The sequence below is a fragment of the Ovis canadensis genome, chromosome X (assembly GCF_042477335.2).
Source record: "Ovis canadensis isolate MfBH-ARS-UI-01 breed Bighorn chromosome X, ARS-UI_OviCan_v2, whole genome shotgun sequence".
NCBI lineage: Eukaryota > Metazoa > Chordata > Mammalia > Artiodactyla > Bovidae > Ovis > Ovis canadensis.
This window is the reverse complement of record NC_091727.1, coordinates 141,451,344-141,472,173: the sequence shown is the minus strand read 5'-3', so window position 1 is coordinate 141,472,173 and position 20,830 is coordinate 141,451,344.

Here is a 20,830-nt window from a genome sequence, read left to right as displayed (position 1 = left end):
GAAAAGAAAAATATCACAAATTAGCAAGGATGTGGCTTGAATGAAACTATTGTAATGTCCATGTAAGAATGGATATTACAATAGTTTAGAAAACTGGTCAGCAATTACTTTAAAAAATTGAACATACACCTATCATATATCCTATTCACATTCCATGAATGATATTTATCCCAGAAAAATCAAGATATACACAAAGCACTTGTACATGCATGTCCATAGCAGCTTTATTCAGAGTGCCTACAACTGGAAACAATCCAAATACCTATAATAAGTAGATGAATAATCAATGGTAGTACTAACTCATCAATAAAGATGAATAAATAACTGGAACATGTAACAACAAGCATAAATCTTAAAATAATTATGCTGATTTAAGTCAGACACAAAAGAATACATAGGTATGATTCTATTAATATAAAACTCTAGAAGATGCTAACTAATCTATTATGACAGAAGGCAGATCAGTGTGGCCTTGGGATCAGCAACAGAGTAGGGGTGGAATGAAAAGTGGTATGAGGAACTTTTTGGGGTGTTAGAATTGTTCTATATCTTGATTGAGGTGATGGTTTCACAGAGGTAAACGTCTGTCAAAATTCATCAAAATTTACATTTTATTTATTTTTTTTTGTTTTTTTTTTTTGTTGTTTTTTTTTAGTTTTTTATTTTTTAAATTTTAAAATCTTTAATTCTTACATGCATTCCCAAACATGAACCATTTTAAATAGATGCATCTGATTGTTCATAACCCACCCCAATAATATTGATACAAAAATACTGAAACTTAGAAGCAGCAAATTTTCAAACAGAATGTAGACCTTTCATTTGGGGTCCAGAGATAATCAACTGGGAAAATCTGAGTAGGATATGTTTTGAAACTCACTGAGACACTTATTTTCCAACAAATGGCTCTCTTGTAGGCTTGAATCAGATTCCTAGCAAATCTATCTAAGGAGATCCTACTAAAACTAATGAGCAAAATCACATCTAAAATTCTCATCACTAATCAAACTCACTGGTTTAGCTTACTGTGACATGACATATCCCTTTTGGAAACTGGTAAAATATAAATTATCAACAGGCAAATGGCTTAAGCCTTTCAAATGTTAATCACTCAGTCATGTCCAACTCTTTGGGCCTCTCTAAAACCACTTGTGAAATTCAAAAATAGTATATGAAAAGTGACATTAATATGATTTTGTTACCTTGTAATTCTTTTTTCTTTGAAAATTAAAAAAAATTAAGTTTATTTATTTATTTTTGGCTCTGCTATGTCTTCGTTGATGCAGGGGCTTTTCTCTAGTTGTGGTGAGTGAGAGCTACTCTCTAGCTGAGGTATGTGGGCGTCTCATTGCCATGACTTCTCTTATTGTTGAGCACTGGCTCTAGTGCACAGGGGCTTCTGTAGCTGTGGCACATGGGCTCAGTAGTTGCAGCTTCCAGGTTCCAGAGCATAGATTCAGCAATTGTAGAGCAGGGGCTTAGTTGCTCTACAGTATGTGGGCTCTTCCTGGATCAGGAATCAAACCTGTGTCTCCTGCATTGTCAGGCCACTGGGCCAATAGAGTAACCCACCTTGTAATTCTTATAGTATGATCCTAAAGATATATCACAGGTACATTTCAAAGCAGGTTGAACAGATATGAAAAACACTGGAAGTATAGAAACTCATTAGGAAAGAGACTTAGTTTAAAGGCAATGGGAAAAGGTAAACAGACAAGAACAGGAGGGACACTAAAGTCAAATAAAGTCATTTGCTTGATTGCTAAAACTGTTGATTTAGGTAATATCAAGGAATCTTATGTAAGATTTTACTATGAGAAAATCACTGTCACTAATTTGAAATCTCAAAATTCTTGGTAAAAAAGATATTTCCTTATTCTAATCTGCTATTCCCTCCTGCTAACCTCCTTTCCCTTGTTTGTTTTGTAGCTTAATTATTGAGTATTTACACCAAATGCTATACTTCCCTACCTAGTTTTTCATTTGATACTTACAAAGATAGCATCATCCTCATTTCAGAGCTAAGTATTCATCATAAAATTATTTAAGTGGAGAGGTTATATCTCTATTTTTTCACACCTACCCCAATTTTAGCCTCTTTCAAACTGCTGTTTGTTCTCAACATTTCACTGAAAATATTTTCTAAAGTAACCAAGAACTGGTAACCAAATCTAATGGCATCCTACCCATTCTTTAAGGTCCAGTTCAAGTGTCACCCCATTCCCAATGTCTTTCCTGGTATTCTTACCATTCCCTTCTTCAAGCTTGAAGTAATATTTCCCTACTCTATGTCTCTGTACACATTGCTACAAGGTTGATCAGATTTTTCAGGCATGTGATTATGCCTTTATTTACATAGTCACATTTACCATTCATTTATTGAACACATAGTGTCTCATTCACTGAGCTCAGTAAGGAGAGAATAGAGATGATTAAGGCATAATCTCTCTTCTCCTAAAGAACATAGGGAAAAAAGGTAAACAATAATTATAAATCAGTGCAATGAACTACTCAAAAGTGGCACAGGTTAGACAACCAAAAATATTTGTGAGCCAAATGCATTATTCTTCTATTTTCAAAATAACTAAAGGAAAGCGTGTACTTGAGGTATTCCTATAGCAATGCTAATTCTTACCATTGTGTGGGATCTGAAAGACTATGAGTAGATTATTTTTAGCCGAATATTATATAGTAATTATCTTAAACTCTCTGGGGGCAGGTTGCTATTGTTTGGTCGCTAAGTCGTATCCAACTCTTATGGACTGTGTAGCCCTCTAGGATCCTCTGTCCATGGATTCTCCAGGCAAGAATACTGGAATGGGTTGCCATGCCCTCCTCCAAGGGATCTTCCCAACCCAGGGATTGAACTCATGTCTCCTGCATTGGCAGATGGATTATTTACCACTGAGCCACCAGGGAAGCCCCTGAGGGCAGGTATAGACATCCAACTGGAAAACTTAGATTTGGGCTGTGAACATAAAACATTCCATATACCTATCCTCTCCTCCAAATCTACACAGAAATCCACTTCCTTAGCACATAAAACCAAATATTCTAGTTAGAGTATACATAGATACAGCAGTAATAAAATATTTATATGGAAATCTTATTGAAGGAGGAAACAGAACAGGCTCTATCTTGAAAGCAGGACTCCATCTTGGGCTGGACTGGACTTTGAGCTATATGCCCAGTATCTATGGAAATGACATACCAACTGGAAAACCAGGCCCCTGGAAGGAAGAGCCCCAGGGCTCTTCCTTGAGTAAAAGAATACCCTAATTATCTGTGTGACCGAATAGAATCATACATTCTATTATGCTTATTGGGGAATGACCACAAGCCTATTGATAATTGTCCACTGTTAACTACCTAGGTTTAAGGCATATGAATCACAGGTTGACTTTGACTGTATCATTCTTTTTCCTTTGTTCAGACTAGTTTCAGGGAATTTGGGGGGTGGGTTTAAGCACGTATGTTTAGGGTAAATAAGGTTTTCACAAAAACTGGTCGGGGCCCTTGGCTAAGAGGAGACTCTGCCTTGGGCCTGCTGGTGTAATAAACTGCACTCCGCTATCTGCATTGTCCTTCTGAGTGAGTTTGTTTCCTGGAATGCGTGGCTACAACATTATTAGATTTGAGAGAAGTACAATCTTAATGCCATGAATTCTTAAGACAGCTCTGAATCAATCAAAATAATATACGCTTTTGAGTATAGCCATTTTGTGGGATGAAATAGTTAACGATGATGCACACCTTGGCTGATTTTCTGTACAGAGTATATACCACTAAACATTTCATCTGTGCTCCATTTTTCATTTGCTATAGTCATAAACCTTGAGAAAATTTAAGAGCTGCTTGCTATTTAATAACATCTAAAATTTTCCACGATATTAAACCTGTAGCCTAGATTCCCAGGGTCTGACTTCTGAAACTTAAGTGCTTAGATATTTGGAGTTATATGGATACAGTGAAAAATTGAATGCAGTTTCTTGAGAGATCTATCAAAACAGAAGTCATCTGGAAATAAACAGCTATGGCTTGGGAGATAGGTACAGCATCAGCTTTTGCCTCTTTAATCTTGGCATGAAATAATACACTCATAGTGACAAACCAACAAATGCACTTCTCTTGCTCTCTTTAAAAGTAGCATTTTTGTTGAAAACATTACAAAATAAATGTTTAAAACATAATTATGTGTTCATCAAATGCCCATATGGTCATTAAATATCTGCCTCTGTGGAGTAAAAACATGTGTCGTTCTCGTGGATAACTGCCCATTTAAATAAAAAAAAAAAAAGAAGAAGATAGCAAACTACATAGGTCTACAATGGATTTATCCTTTCTGTTTAAATACGTTTCTTCTTTCAAGAAACAAATGTTTGAGCAAGAGGAAAAAATGACAGATACTATAGCATCTTCATGCACTGATGTTCTTCTCCCCACATATTTTATTCTAGAATTTTTTTTAATTTTTTATTTATTTATTTATTTTTTTGTCCAACCTGGAGCAAACATTCCATTAAGACAAACCATAGTCTTACAGAAATGGTCTTTACTAGTTGACTTGATGGTTCAAAAATGTTTAGCCCATGTATGAAAGAGTATTACTTTGCTTCACTTGAATTTCACCATAAACAAAAACAAAACTAAAAGACTGAGATCTGGACCATGGCTTAAATAGTTCACTTATTTTAATACATGCATTTTTTTAAGGGGAATATTCCTTGCAGTGACAGTACAGCTGAATTTGAGTAAAGCAAGAATATGAATACAAATGTATGACTCTACATGTACAACCTTTTTTTTTTGCATTTTTTTTGCATTTTTGAATCTGACTGTCCCAAAAGGCAAGACAAACAAATGATGCTATCAATCTCATTTCACCCTTTTCTTTTGACACTGTATTACAGACAGCATCCTTTGAAATTCATCTCTCTCTCCTTTGTGGGTCTCTTTCTCCTTCCAAATTCATTCCACATTCAAGGACAACCATATACAGCTGCATGCCTATCACACATAATTACCACCCTCCATGAGGCTATGCTGACAGAGCCAAGAAAAGCAAAGGGCCTTGCACTTATTTAGCTAAATTAATTACATCCCTACTGTCAATCAAGTCAATTCAGGCAGGGGCAACATGTTGGGATTTTTCAAAGCCAACAAATAAGTGTGCAACGTTTTAGCTCCATAAACAAGGCTGGGCAGAGTTCATAAGTTGAATGGCACTGGCAATGATTATTGTAATCAGTATTGGTAATAGAAACAAACCATCACAGTCACTGTATTCAACGTCTCTGGCCATCATCCAGTAAAGGTCCTACTTGCTGTAGTTACTGAAGCACAGAACTCAAGTAACCAAGAAGCTGAGTCATTGAGTTTCATTTTATCTATATTTTTAAACCACATACTCCCAAGGCTTTCTGACTGGTGATGAGTTAGACACTTACATTTTGGATAGCTTCTCTAACACTAAGTATCTTTGAAATTCTTGAGAGGGTACTGACTGTAAGAATTTTCAACTGTTTTCTACTGACCAGAGTTAGGCATTCATTTCAGAGAGAGCTACTAGCAGGTTTTTATTTTAATGCAGCATCATTTAAAGGTGCCAAATGTGTTCCTATATCTGAGCAATAAAGCCAAATGAATTTTATTCACTGACTCATTACATAGCAGTAAGTTCCTATTCCACAAAAAAATGCATTCCCATCATCAGTTTGCAGGAAGGAGGAACCCTTCCAGGGCCCGAAGCTGGGCTCTTGTCTAACACTTGGAAATGAATTGTCTGAGGAGACACATACATGTGCTGACAAAGCAAGAGATTTTATCAGGAAAGGGCACCCGAGTGGAGAGCAGTAGGGTAAGGGAACCCAGGAAAACTGCTCTGCCCTGTGGCTTGCAGTCTCGGGTTTTATAATGATGGGATTAGTTTTCGGGTGGCCTTCAGCCAATCATTCTAATTCAGAGTCTTTCCTGGTGGTGCACGCATCGCTCAGCCAAGATGGATGTTAGTGAGAGGGATTCTGGGAAGTGGACGGACACATGGTGTCTCCTTTAGACCTTTCCCGAACTCTTCCTGTTGGTGGTGGCTTATTAGTTCCATATTCCTTATCAGAATCTCCTGTCATAAAACAACTCATGCAAATGGTTATTATGGTGCCTGGCCAGGGTGGGCAGTTTCAATCAGTGTGCTTCCCCTAACAACTTCCCCCTGAGAGACTTCATACACAAGATACTTCTTGGGAATTGCGGCAGAGGTGTCTTTCCTCTGTAACTACTTCTTGCTGTGCATGGGCATACGCCTGCCTAGCAGAGCAGAAGTCTCTCTCTACCTGATCTAAGTTGGGGTGTTCCACATTTGAAACCAGCTTCCACCCTTGTAGTAATAGCAATTTAGTTTGAAACTGTTGACCCCTCTCAGAGATGAAATAGACAAGGGCCAAACAGGAGACCTAACAGGATGGTCATCTCTGATCCCTGGAAACAGAAGGCAACATTTGGGGTGAGGGTTGCAGGGTTTGTGACCCTTTTTGATTGGTTGGTGGTAAGGCAACAGAGCTGTGCTCCAGGAATCTTGTGTTCAGTCTGAAGTCACCATCTTCCACCTGAGTGGGGGCTCAAAAACATTGTTATGCATATTTCTTTGAGTAGGAACCAGGACTCTTTCTGGAGGCCTTACCAACCTTTGATTGTTTCTCCTGTTTCTGTATCCCCTCCCTTCCCTGATTAGCAATTGTTTGAATCCACCCTTTGGAACTCAGGGAAGGTCAAGGAAGCTGAATGAAGCCTGTATCCTACAGACAAGAAATGGAGAACACAGAACTGATCTCTACTCCATTGCCCCACAGAATTCTACTCAGTTTTAATTTAGGGAACTAGGCAACTATGACTGTGATAACTTTCTGTCAAAATGGAGCATAGGACTGCCTCAGCTTGGAGTATAGACACTGAATTGGAAGTATTTCTGAGTTCCAAGTTCTAGATCTGAGTCTTGTATGAATAAAATCTCAATCCCTTGGTCTGCCATTTTGATGTAACAGAACCGATTAGAAGAAGTTGGAGGAGTGATAACTGGAATTTAGTAGACAAAATAAATCTCATTTCTTTTTAGAAGAATAAACCTTGAAACACAGTCTGGACCTAGCACTTCAGGGAGACTTGTAGCCAGGTACCAGTTGTCTACTTTTATAAAAAGTAAGGTTACTAGCTTCTAGCAGATATTGTTTTGAGAATGGTGGCATCCAAGCCTGACACAACTCAGAAAACTCAAGTGTTTAGTGATACAAGGTCTAATCTGAAAGTACACCCATAGCATCACCTAGTTATTTCCCAGGATTCTGAACCATAGCTACTCTATTTTGACTTTTAATTATAAACTTTTCCTTAATAGGCAAAGCAGAGTTCACCGTTAATGATATCAGTGTTTCACTAGGTATGAGAAGATGCAAGAATTGGAACTCATAAAATCTTCTCCTGAAAAGATCTAACTATCTGAAGGCCTGTTCTGCCAGTTTTTCCCAGAGCACAGAGTGCTTCATCTGATTTTCACCCTGAACTCCTTTTAGGGGCATTGAAAGTCAGAAGTTGCAGTGGCCATGATTTAATCTTTGTAGATGTAGATGGCAAGTGTCAGTCTTCGGTTGGCAGAGCCCCTTTTTGCTCATAAACTTGATCATGATTTTGAGGGGGGCATTTCATGACCATTTTATCCCATGGTGCTGAGAATGTCCATTCTCGGTTGGCAAAGATTATGTTGACAGGCCACTCAATGTGCTGTTACTGGACTAGGCCATAAAACAGTATCCAAAATTCTCTGGACCACCTGTCTTACAAATAATACAAATACAAATACAATACAAATAACATAGCCAGCAGTATTAGTAAAGTCACAAGTAAAACTTAAGTTAAAAGCTTCCATTAGATGTAGCCCAGTATATCTCAGGTCATCTGACTTACTCTGCTCTGTAGAATCTTTATCTTCCAGGGAAATTATATATTGGCACCATCTATAAGGCATATAGCCCCGTTTTCTAGTGTTACTAGACTGATTATCCTTAGAGGCTTCCCTGGTGGCTCAGAGGTTAAAGCGTCTGCCTTTAATGTGGGAAACCCGGGTTCAATCCCTGGGTCGGGAAGATCCCCTGGAGAAGGAATTGTTTCCAACACAGAGGAGACTTTAAACCTAAATTACCATAGCCTGGTGTTATCTATATAAATCCATCCCATAATTGTGGGAGATTTTTCCTCCTTTGCTGAAACTTTTCTTGTTGCTCTGTTTGAGCTTGAGTAATAGATAAAAGCTCAAATTTAGGGCCAGAGTCAGAGCAGGCATTATTAATTGGCCTGGTGAGGGGATCCCATCTAGTAATATCACAGTAACCTGAATATGACTATAATTTTTTGTTAAGTAAATTTTCTCAGGGCCAACCAGTTAGAGTTTGGTAGTAGAAAAATTTAACAAGGCAATCCAGAACTAGACACAAGTAATTGGCCACAAACCCAACAAATGAATTGATTTCTAAAACTAGCATAGAATCAGGCCTATGATAGAAAAGGATTTGATTTATATGCAAAGGTCTAAGAAGTCAAGAAAACATAAATGATCATACGAATCAGGCCCAGCATCTTGGGGAAGCTGTCTACCTCTGATGTTGTCGTCTTCTCATCCTGGTGTAGTGTAGTTTCTCCTGCTTGAGCATCATTTTAAGGTGAGATCAGGTCAGCCGTCTTCTCTATAGACCAGTGCAGTGTAGGGGCCTTTGGAAGTGGGAATTAATTTAAGAGTTAATTTCCCTTCAGTTTCATTGTGCATGAGCTATTTAAGAGTACCTGGCAAAAAAGTCCTTCCATCCAGGTTGGAGACAGTCCCTTAAATTATGTCTTTTTCCAGTCCTGGTTGCAGGTCACGAGGCATCTGATCTTCATCCAAAGACAGATTACTGAGATAAGCTTCAGAAACAAACTTAGGGTGTTCTTTAAGAATTCGATTAAATTTTACATTAATATCACATAACAGCAAAGAGCTATCTAAGAGATGAGTCTTACTAGATGCAGACCTCCATTAACAAACTGGGATTTAACATTTTTTGTAATATCTTTTTCTCCCTAGAGTTACCCTCATTTTTATCAAATATAACCAAATTAAGGCTAGTTTGTCTGCAAAATAGGTCTGTTTTCACTAATTTGGGTCTGATGATTTATATAACCATAACTTTATTTTGTGGAAACATTTATAGAGCCTCAGACTGAACTTTTAAAACAAAACAGGGCTGGGAAACTCACACCAAAGGCTTATCACAAATTTTGCCTAACAAATCTAGATGAATTCTTCTGTTTTTAAGGTCTCAAAAATTTCTTGAGATTTTTGTACTTGTGAGATAACCTTCCTAACTCATTTGATAAACTTACTGGAAACCTAAGAACTTCCAATTTTTGGAGGAGTCAGATAGAAAATATAATTGTTTTATTTATAACATTTAATTTTACCAAAGTATTGTCATAATTAGTTTGAGAGGAAGGTTTTCCCTACTCCCTGAAAGCATAAGATTCAAATCCGTAATTTTTCAGATAGAAACCATAAAAGTTATAAGCATATTCTCTGATTCATTCAGTACTTCTGTTAATTTTTGTGTAGTCATCAGGTTTTCCATTAGAATACCAGTACATATCAGACTGGTAAGAACTCCATATAATTTCTAGGATATCTGTATTAGTAATTTAACCCTACATTATAACATGAGCAGATTTATTACTCATTTGATAATCTGTTTTCAAGTAATTTAACCAACTAAATAAACACAGTTTAATATCTCTCTTTGGGATGTTTCAGGGGCCCTCTGAAACACACCAACGTTAGCTAGAGGTCAAAAGAACTTCAAAAGAATTCTATTTAGGAAGTTTTATCAAAAAGATCAATTAAAAAGGTTTAGAACATTTGGTCAGATTTAGTCAACCTTGATAGGTGTATCACATTTAGCTTGTTGATATGTAACAATAGGCCTAAAGGCTCAAGGTCTAGAGAAAGTCATCTCTGCCATCTTGGACCTAGTTGACTCTAACCAGATTTTTTATCGCTGTGTGATTCTTAACAAAATCCATTTATCTAACTAATTGTAATCCAATTTTAGAAAATCCTGATCATGCAAAACTCTTTTTAGTATTTTATCATACTTTTTTCTTTTTTTTTTTTTTTTTACTGAAAACATACTTCCTACTTTCCTTTACCAACCAAGAACTAACTTATATTAGCATTTTATAGATTGGTGAGAATAAATACCAGCAATAATTTCTAAAACCCTTGCTTTCTTAAAACATTTTAGGAAGGCACCAAACATCATTCATTTATAGTCCTAAATCTCTCTAGTTTCTCTGTAAAAGGAAATGTGTTTAGTAGTAAATGTTTCAAAATTTACTTTATTTGGAAATAACCTAACTATTCAATAAACTTCCAACATTTAGCACACTTAGCACAACCCTTAGAAATTTAAGTTACACCAATCTGGAGAGGTTATTTTAGACAGATATTTCTAAAGAATAATTATTCTTAATAGAGTTTATACAGAAGCTCATGTCTCATTTACATTTTTTTAGAAGTTTCTTCACTTGAGTTAATTTCCTTATTGACAAACTTTTAACAGATATAATATTTAACTTATATTAAACCTAGGTGCAGTGAAAATATTCTACTTAATGTTAATTACTCTAAGACATGTTTATATTAGATAGGTCAACAAACAAACATTAATATCAGGTATTTAATACTGAATATTTCCCAGTTCACATGAACCTGGAATTTATTGTTTAATTTATAATTATTTGATTTGTAAGCACTCACCTTTCTTAAGCCAATTAAATAGAGCTCATTTACAAATTAACTTCAAAAATGTTACCCAGAGACAAAGACACACCACGACGTATTTAGACAGACAGTGCAAGACCTAGCTTCATTTTCTAAGTTTAGTCATGAATTAGATACTACAATATAAAATTTGCTAGTTTATTAAAAAAACAGTTGAAATAAATAAAATTTTTATTAAAGTCTTTTTCCCCTTTTCCCTCAGTCTCAGGAGTTAGAGATGGTCTAGATAAGTGTTCCTGAGAGCCCTGGTCTCAAGGCACAGGAAAAGAAAATCAAGTTCTAACAAAATGGCAGCAGGTCTAAACCAAATGGTGGCCAGACAAAGCAAATTGGCCATCAGAAATCACAACACAGAACACAGAGTTAAAACACACACATATAAACCTGGCAGTCCTCATCAAAGTGAAAGTGAAAGTGAAGTTGTGTCTGACTCGTTGTGGCCCACGGACTGTAGCCCACAAAGCTCTTCCATCCAGGGGATTCTTCAGGCAAGAATATTGGAGTGGGTCGCCATTTCCTTCTCCAGGGGATCTTCCCAACCCAGGGATTGAACCCAGGTCTCCCACATTGCAGGCAGATGCTTTAACCTCTGTACCACCAGGGAAGCCCTTAAATACAAGAATACAGTCTCTCAGAAAACCTCCTATAGAGACACAGAACTTCAGGTCCAAGTGCTAACATCAAAGATTTCAAAGGGAGGAAAGGAAGCCAGGTTGAAAGAAGAAGGGGGAGGAGGTGGGAGAGAGGGGTGAAAGGGGTGGCCTTACAGATGTCTCCTGCCACCTACAGATACCCAGGCATTATGGGACTTTTCTCTGGGCCTCCAGAGAAGGGAGGACTGGAACTCAGCCCTACCAGAAATCAGACCAGACCAGAACCAGAATTCGAATTCTCTGCCAAGAGGAGGTGATCAGTCCCCAATCCTCAGCTCAGGCTGAGGGCCCTTCGACCAGATTCCTGCGTCCAGAACCGGGTGGCTAGAAAATTGGGGAAGGATAGGAAGGGTTAAGGAGAGGAAAGAGAGAGAGAAGGGGAGAGAGGTCAATAAAGTCTCTTGTTCCTTACCGGTTGGGGCACTCTGGCCAGTTGCCCATGTCAGAAGACCATGGACAAAAAGGTCCTAGTTGTGGCTACTGGGTCTGGTCCATTGGTGGGCAAGCTGGCCCCTGAGTACCCCGAGTGGTCAGGATGTCAGTCTCAGCGAAGAAGAGTCCCACAAGAGTTGCCACTTGTTGCAGGAAGGAGGACCCCTTCCAGGGCCCAAAGCTGGGCTCTTGTCTAACACTTGGAAATGAATTGTCTGAGGAGACACATGTGCTGACAAAGCAAGAGATTTTATTGGGAAAGGGCACCCTGGTGGAAAGCAGCAGGGTAAGGGAACCCAGGAGAACTGCTCTGTCATGTGGCTCACAGTCTCGGGTTTTATGGTGATGGGATTAGTTTTCGGGTGGCCTTCAGCCAATCATTCTAATTCAGAGTCTTTCCTGGTGGTGCACGCATCGCTCAGCCAAGATGGATGTTAGCGAGAGGGATTCTGGGAAGTGGACGGACACGTGGTGTCTCCTTTAGACCTTTCCCGAACTCTTCCTGTTGGTGGTGGCTTATTAGTTCCATATTCCTTATCAGAATCTTCTGTCATAAAACAACTCATGCAAATGGTTATTTTGGTGCCTGGCCAGGGTGGGCGGTTTCAATCAGTGTGCTTCCCCTAACAATCACACAAGTGTAGTGTCTAAGAGAAAGGATATACAGTGTAGTGATTAATGACATGACTTCAAATTTAGTCCTAGCACCTTCCCTATGTAACTTTGGGAAGCTTTTTTAACATTCCGAAGGTCATTTTTTGTCATTGCTAAAATGGGTACAATGGTGTTAACCTCATAGATATTTGGTAGGAATTAAATAATATAACGCAGCATTGCGTCTGGCATGTATTAAATACTCAAAAAATGCTAGCTAATAGTGGTTGGTGGGGAACGTAATATCTATGGTGGTCTACATATTATTTGACTTTCCTCCCACCAAGACTTGGAAAATGAATCCTCCTTCCCTGAATATGAGTGAGCATATATAGCTTCTTCCTCATGTGTTCACTCTTTGCCTTTCTGTCAGTGCATATGTAGGTGTTCCAGTTCATGTACACATGAAAAATTCTAACCTACAGCCAGCAGCAACTGTCAGACACGTCAGTGAGTTTTCAGGCAATGCCAGCCTTCAAACCTCCCCAGGCTGATATCAAGCAAAACAGAGATTAGCTGTTCTCACCATTTCTGCCCAAATCACAAATTCTTGCTGTTGTTTCAGACCATGAAGTTCAGGGCCGGATTGTTACACAGCAGCAGAGAAGTGGTACATCATTGAAGGAACATGGGGACTAGTCATCAAAATCTGACAGAAGTGTTACTTCCATTGTAGGCTAAGGCATGAAGTACTATCACCACCACAGCAAATGTTTGTTGACAAATGCAGTTTACAAGGGCTTCCCTTGTGGCTCAGTTGGTAAAGAATCTGCCTGCAGTGTGGGAGACCTGGGTTTGATCTCTGGGTTGGGAAGATCCCCTGGAAATGGGAAAGGCTACCCATTCCAGTATTCTGGCCTGGAGAATTCCATGGGTCCATATAGTCCATGGGGTTGCAAAGATTTGGACACGACTGACCGACTTTCACTTCACTTCATAGTTTACAAAGCAATTTCTTAACCGTCATCTCATTTGATGCCCTATACAACTCTAAAAGACAGGTAGAATCACTGACCCCTTTTATAGAATAGACAATCAAGGTTCAGAGAAGTTAGCTAATTTGTACAAAATCACTCAACTATTAAGCAATGCAGTCAAATATGGACTCTGCATACTGATCTTTATTACGTGTGACAATACATAGAATTCCCCTTAGGTTTTATTTTCTTCCCTAGAACTAGTTGGTCTCATATTTGGTGGTCACTTCTATGGGCTTCCTTTACTCTTATTCCTAAAACAGTTATTGGCATTCTGGAGTCTGCTTGATACACGGAAAAAGGGTTTTTCCATCAGACTGCTAATAATCTAGTAAGAAGCTAGAAACATGTGACACTATATGAAAGACACAGTTAGCAAAAAATGGCAATGACATAACACCAACAGAGAATATCACTCTTGACAAATCACTCAACTAGCAATAATAGCATAATTATATGGTAATATGTCTGTCAGACACGGGCAGAATTGCGTGGAGATAATTCTAGGTCAAAGGATGAGATGCTAGAAAAAATTTTCATTATGTCCATCACTGGACAATGGAAACAATGTGAAATGGGCCATTCTGACCTTTATAATAGGAAATAGATGGCCATATGTGGCAACAAGCTGATATTTTAAGGTTGGGGATGGTAAATAATAATAATAATTTGAGAAGCTAAAGGCAAGGGAAAAGACAGAGAGGGCAAGATCAGAAACTTTTCCAAAATCCTATTAGCATACTAAGCACATATATTTGTTTTTTTTTTGTTTGTTTCTTATTTTTATTTTTACTTTATTTTACTTTACAATACTGTATTGGTTTTGCCATACATTGACATGAATCCACCACGGGTGTACATGCAATCCCAAACATGAACCCCCCTCCCACGTCCCTCCCCATGGAAACAACCTAGATGTCCATCAGCAGATGAATGTATAAGAAAGCTTTGGTACATATACACAATGGAGTATTCCTCAGCCATTAACAAGAATACATTTGAATCAGTTCTGATGAGATGGATGAAACTGGAGCCAATTATACAGAGTGAAGTAAGCCAGAAAGAAAAACACCAATACAGTATACTAACACATATATATTTGTTTAATATTTTGAAATATGAAGTTTTTTTTTTTTCTTTGCCTTCCTCTCCTCCCACCAGTTTTTCAAACTTGGGCAATTTTGATCCAATGAAACAAAAAGTTAATACAAGTAGCTAATATTTGTTGAACACAAACTGGACCAGGCACTTCTGTAAGAATTTTGCGTTCATTATTTAACCCACATAACAATATTTTGAAGTATATCTTCCTTTTACAGCTAAGAGAACAGGGGTATGAAGAGGTTGAAAGTGTTGCCGAGTGTTAAACTGTCCTTGGTACTTCGGTACTTGGTGGGGTTGGAACTCAGAAGTCTGTCTCTAAAGCGTATCCTCTTAATCTCTGCCCTGTACCACATCAACTCATTTAAAGTGTATGGTTGAGTGTTAGTAACATTAGAGACCATTATGAAAGAGACAGAGTCTTTAATTTTTCCTTTCTAGATGACGCTGCTTGCAAACCATGCCAGAAATTTTTTAGTTTCTTTCTCAGTGTGGGCACAGATTAAGCCCATGTCATTTTCTCTGTCCTCTGCGTAGTATGTAATCTCAGACACCTGGTGTTTGAAAAGTACAATTTTACAAGGCTAAATAGATGTCAGCTATAACCAGTATTATTAATATAGTTTTCATTGTACAATTAGTGATCTCTTTACATGTTAAATGGTTTATGTCTCTACTGTTAGAATACATAGATTTATAAATGATAAGCGAGAGGTAATTTTAAGTCATGGTGCAATTAAACCCAGAAATACAAGTCCATATTTCCTTTAGGGAAATGTAGCATCTTGTCCATGAGAATTTCACTTGTATGTCAACCAGATTCATTTTTTTTTATGTCCATGTTTTTTTTTTTTAATTTTACTTTATTTTACTTTACAATACTGTATTGGTTTTGCCATACATTGACATGAATCCACCACAGATGTACATAAGTTCCCAATCCTGAACCCCCCTCCCACCTCCCTCCCCATAGCATCCCTCTGGGTCATCCCAGTGCACCAGCCCCAAGCATCCTGTATCCTGCATCAAACCTAGACTGGCGATTGGTTTCTTATATGATATTATACATGTTTCAATGCCATTCTCCCAAATCATCCCATCCTCTCCATCTCCCACAGAGTCCAAAAGACTGTTCTATACATCTGTGTCTCTTGCTATCTATCATACAGGGCGATCATTGCCATCTTTCTAAATTCCATATATATGTGTTAGTATACTGTATTGGTGTTTTTCTTTCTGGCTTACTTCACTCTGTATAATTGGCTCCAGTTTCATCCATCTCATCAGAACTGATTCAAATGAATTCTTTTTAATGGCTGAGTAATACTCCATTGTGTATATGTACTACAGCTTTCTTATCCATTCATCTGCTGATGGACATCTAGGTTGCTTCCATGTCCTGGCTATTATAAACAGTGCTGCGATGAACATTGGGGTACATGTGTCTCTTTCAATTCTGGTTTCCTCGGTGTGTATGCCCAGCAGTGGGATTGCTGGGTCATAAGGTAGTTCTATTTCCAGTTTTTTAAAGAATCTCCACACTGTTCTCCATAGTGGCTGTACTAGTTTGCATTCCCACCAACAGTGTAAGAGGGTTCCCTTTTCTCCACACCCTCTCCAGCATTTATTGCTTGTAGACTTTTGGATTGCAGCCATTCTGAGTGGTGTGAAATGGTACCTCATTGTGGTCTTGATTTGCATTTCTCTGATAATGAGTGACGTTGAGCATCTTTTCATGTGTTTGTTAGCCATCTGTATGTCTTCTTTGGAGAAATGTTTATTTAGTTCTTTGGCTTATTTTTTGATTGGGTCGTTTATTCTCCTGGAATTGAGCTGCATGCATTGCTTGTATATTTTTGGGATTAGTTGTTTGTCCGTTGCTTCATTTGCTATTATTTTCTCCCATTCCGAAGGCTGTCTTTTCACCTTGCTTATAGTTTCCTTTATTGTGCAGATGCTTTTAATTTTAATTAGATCTCATTTGTTTATTTTTGCTTTTATTTCCAATATTCTTGGAGGTGGGTCATAGAGGATCCTGCTGTGATGTATGTCAGAGAGTGTTTTGCCTATGTTCTCCTCTAGGAGTTTTACAGTTTCTGGTCTTACATTTAGATCTTTAATCCATTTTGAGTTTATTTTTGTGTATGGTGTTAGAAAGTGTTCTAGTTTCATTCTTTTACAAGTGGTTGACCAGTTTTCCCAGCACCACTTGTTAAAGAGATTGTCTTTAATCCATTGTATATCCTTGCCTCCTTTGTGGAAGAGAAGGTGGCCATAGGTGTGTGGATTTATTTCTGGGCATTTTTTTTTTAATCACACTGTGTGCTAAGTCATTTCAGTAGTGTCTGACTCTTTGCAACCCTATGGACCATAGCCTGCCAGGCTGCTCTGTCTATGGGGATTCTCCAGAAGACCAGAATACTGGACTGGTTTGCCATGCCCTCCTCCAGGGGATCTTCCCCACCAAGGGATTGAACCAATGTCTCTTATGTCTCCTGCATTAGCAGGCAGTTTGTTTAGCACCAGTGCCACCTAAGAAGCCCTCTATCACTCTAGTGTCTACATAGCTGCAATCAGATAACAATAGAATAGTAACAGTGCTAGCAGGCATATGATTAAGTTAAGTCAATTATCTCTCTCTCTAATGGGGAAGAATTGTCCACTGTGAGTATTTAAAACATTAGAACCAAAATAAGGAATTTCATTAGTTTGGAAATTCAGCCAGTACTGCAGTAGAGTGGTTTCACAAAAACAATCCAGAAGAGAGTGTCGAACTTTGATCCACGTAGTACCTACCCTCTCCCTACCCTTTACCAGGATGTTCAGTCACTCCGTAGTGTCCAACTCCTTGTGATCCCATGCACTGCGTGCAGCACACTAGGCTTCCTTCACTATCTCCTGGACTTTGCTCAAACCCTCCACCAGTATGGGGCTAGTTAAAAGGTAATGGAAGGCCAGTCCCCTGGCATGCTACTCCTACTCTCGGCTCCACCTTAACCACAATTACCATGAATAGATGAAGTAGGTGAGGCAGTGCCGTGTGACACCCCTATTCTTCTGGACTTGAGAACCAAGTTTCCTGGCCATGAGAATAAAGCAGGGCAGGGGCCAGAATGAGAAAGGCAAGCACAGCAAACTTGTGATTTTTTTTTTTTCCTACCTTGGCTTAACTAGAAAAAAACCCTTTGCTGAGGAATAAGAAAGATCACTCTGAAGACAATGGTGTTCAAGCCCCACTCCTAGTCACTCAGCCGTCTCTTTCATAAACCCTCTGGGAGATTTCTGATTATTATTAGTACCTCCAATATTATTTTTTCTCCCTTAAAATGTGGGCATGGAATATCTTTTCTTCTTTCCAAGCTCATGCAGTTAAGAAGTTCACTCCTCCCTGAGAGGATAGATTAGAGCTCAGCAAGCAAACGGCTGCTTATTCTTTGACAAAGATAGTAAGAGTGAAAAAGAAGCTTCCTGTATCACTGGGGAGAGAATGAAGGTAGTTTAAGAAAAGGAGTATAAATAGAAAACAATCATCTGCAATATAATAAAATCATTAATACGCTTTTCAGCAATATTACTGTTGTATTATATGCATGTCACTTATTTTCTGCATTTCTTAACAGGAATTAAACGTTAATCCCCAACACATGATCTGCCTCCCTCCCCCCCCAAGTCTGTCTTCTTCTCTAGCTACAAATAATAAAGCCTAGAGCATATGGATAGCTCCTTCTCTACTGCATTTTAAAATCTCCTTTACACTCACGTCATAGTATTATATTAAAAAAATGCTTTTTCTTTAAAATAAATAAATAAATAAACCCCATGCTACATTTTTCTTTTGGTCCCAGCCAAGATTCAGCATTTATGTTCCCAAACATTTTTTGTATCATTGCATCTGGTGATTACATTCTATTAATTAGACTTTTTTTTCATTTTTACATTTCTGTCCTACCAGATCAGCTCAAGTTATTAGAGATGGAAGGTTTAAGCATTGCAGGCACCAGTGACATCATGGTTACCATAGAAATAAAAATCTAGCAACAATATTACTAGGTTTCTTTATCAGCCATGCTGCATTGCTGGTGTTCAAATCTTCCACCTGAGGATAAAAGCTCAGAAGCTCCTGTCATTACATAATCTATACTATTCCAAACACATTTTCAGAATTTAAAAATGAGAAGAAGAAAAAAAAAAAGAGCGAGGGTTATTTATATCCAATCTGTCAACTTACATAATTAGTCACAGGTACTTCAAAGCCCTAAATGAAGATAAGGTAAATAAAACATACACGTGAAATCTGGAGATAAACAAGACTTCTATTACATAGTATTCATAACCAAAATCAAAATCTGTATCATAAGCTAAATGACAAATTATAAAATCCCTAGGTGTGAAGTCTGCCTTCCTTTTTTACAATCTCATTCTAGATTCTTTTCTATACCATTTTAATTAGTGTCTGAAAACAGGACTGTACCTTTAGAATATTTACATTTTGAAAGCAAGGAAAGAGGTTACTCTGGGCTGTTTTTCACCTTCTACTTGAATTCTTACAGCAAGTCATCTGCTTTTAGATTGAATAGCTAGGTATTTTCTGTCAGTTACATTTCTGAGAGAAAAAGATACTGTCAGAAACCAATTACTCAACCTGATTGTGGCCTGGTAATATCAGGTTGCTATTTACCTTGATATAACTACTTACACACACTTCACCCTACTCTGTTTAACAAAATATGTAACACAAAATCATTTTGTAATTTTAAAATTTTAGTTTATATTCTCTCTTTCTCTCTCCTTTCTCACCTCCCTTGCCCTCTTCCTCTCCCTCCTCCTCCCTCCCTTCCTCACTCTGTCTCTCTGAGAAAAGCTGTGGCTCGAATTGGGAATGATTTTGAAATAAGTTCTAAACTTGCCAAAATCTCCAACCAGCTTCCATAAATTAATGACTCTTTTAGTAATCAATAACAAGACATGATTTCCCACTGAATTCCAACACTGCAGATCAATCTTCAGTTGCTACTATCTCCACAACTTAGTGTTCCAAAGATTTATGATGGTGGCAAATATGCTTTATTAAAATACAGCATGAACCTAATTGAGTACAATCCTGTACAAATTTCAAAGATATATAATGCTACAATTAACGTAATTAGAGAGGAAAATTGATGGTCATTACAAATGCAATCAGAGACTTTTACATTATTATATTTATCACACTAATGGGCTTATTGTCACTATAAAATGCATGTCCATTTTAACAGTAAAATTGAGTAAAAATACCAATAAATTAAAATAAACAATAAATGGGGTGTTCTTTGAATGATTTAGGAGTAGCTTTAGGTAGTGGCAAATTCATACCATAGCACTGTCAGTCCATTAATTTCAGCCATTTTCCTGATTAATTCTTATCACCACACCTGGATCAATTAAGTGGTGATCTTCATTGATCACTAAGGCAATATAAAATGAATGCATTTTTATTTCCATACACCATTTATTTTGTGGCTACTGGCAGAGTCATACTCTCTTTGATCCTCTGGATAAATGAGGCTAGCAAACAAATGGTTTTGCCATTTAAAATGCTACTTTACTTTGTCAATGCCAGACAGAGCAGTTGCCACATAAGTATAACTATATTCAAATATCTCAAACTGTTTCTATAAAACAGCAAGCCTAGCTGGAAAAAAAAAAAAAAGAAGTAAATGTTACTCACAATTCTAATCTGACATCATGTGGATAGAATCAAAGCATTTTTTCTTAATTCAGGTGAAAGCAGTTGTGGGTTTAGAAATTGTCTGCATCTAGAAGTCAGGGAGTACATATACTTGAATGGAGGGTTAGAAAAGACAGCTCATATATAGATGGACACTAGCACAGGCTCTGCAGACTAGAAAAACCTGATTGGTTTCAGGCCATGGATGTCAAAAATGAATGAATCATCAAATAGCCTACTCAATTTTCTTGTTGAAATGAAAATAACTAAAGACTAAAATAGCTTGAGGTATGCTATGAGTAGCTGCACCAGCATTACATTGAAGAGACCTCAAAGGAACATCACAGGAGGCCAAGGAAAAGTTCAAACCCTGCTGGAACTCTGGGTTTAGACAGGCAACTTCATGATGACCGCAGCCAACAATTTTTGTGTGTGTGTGTGTGTGCGCAGG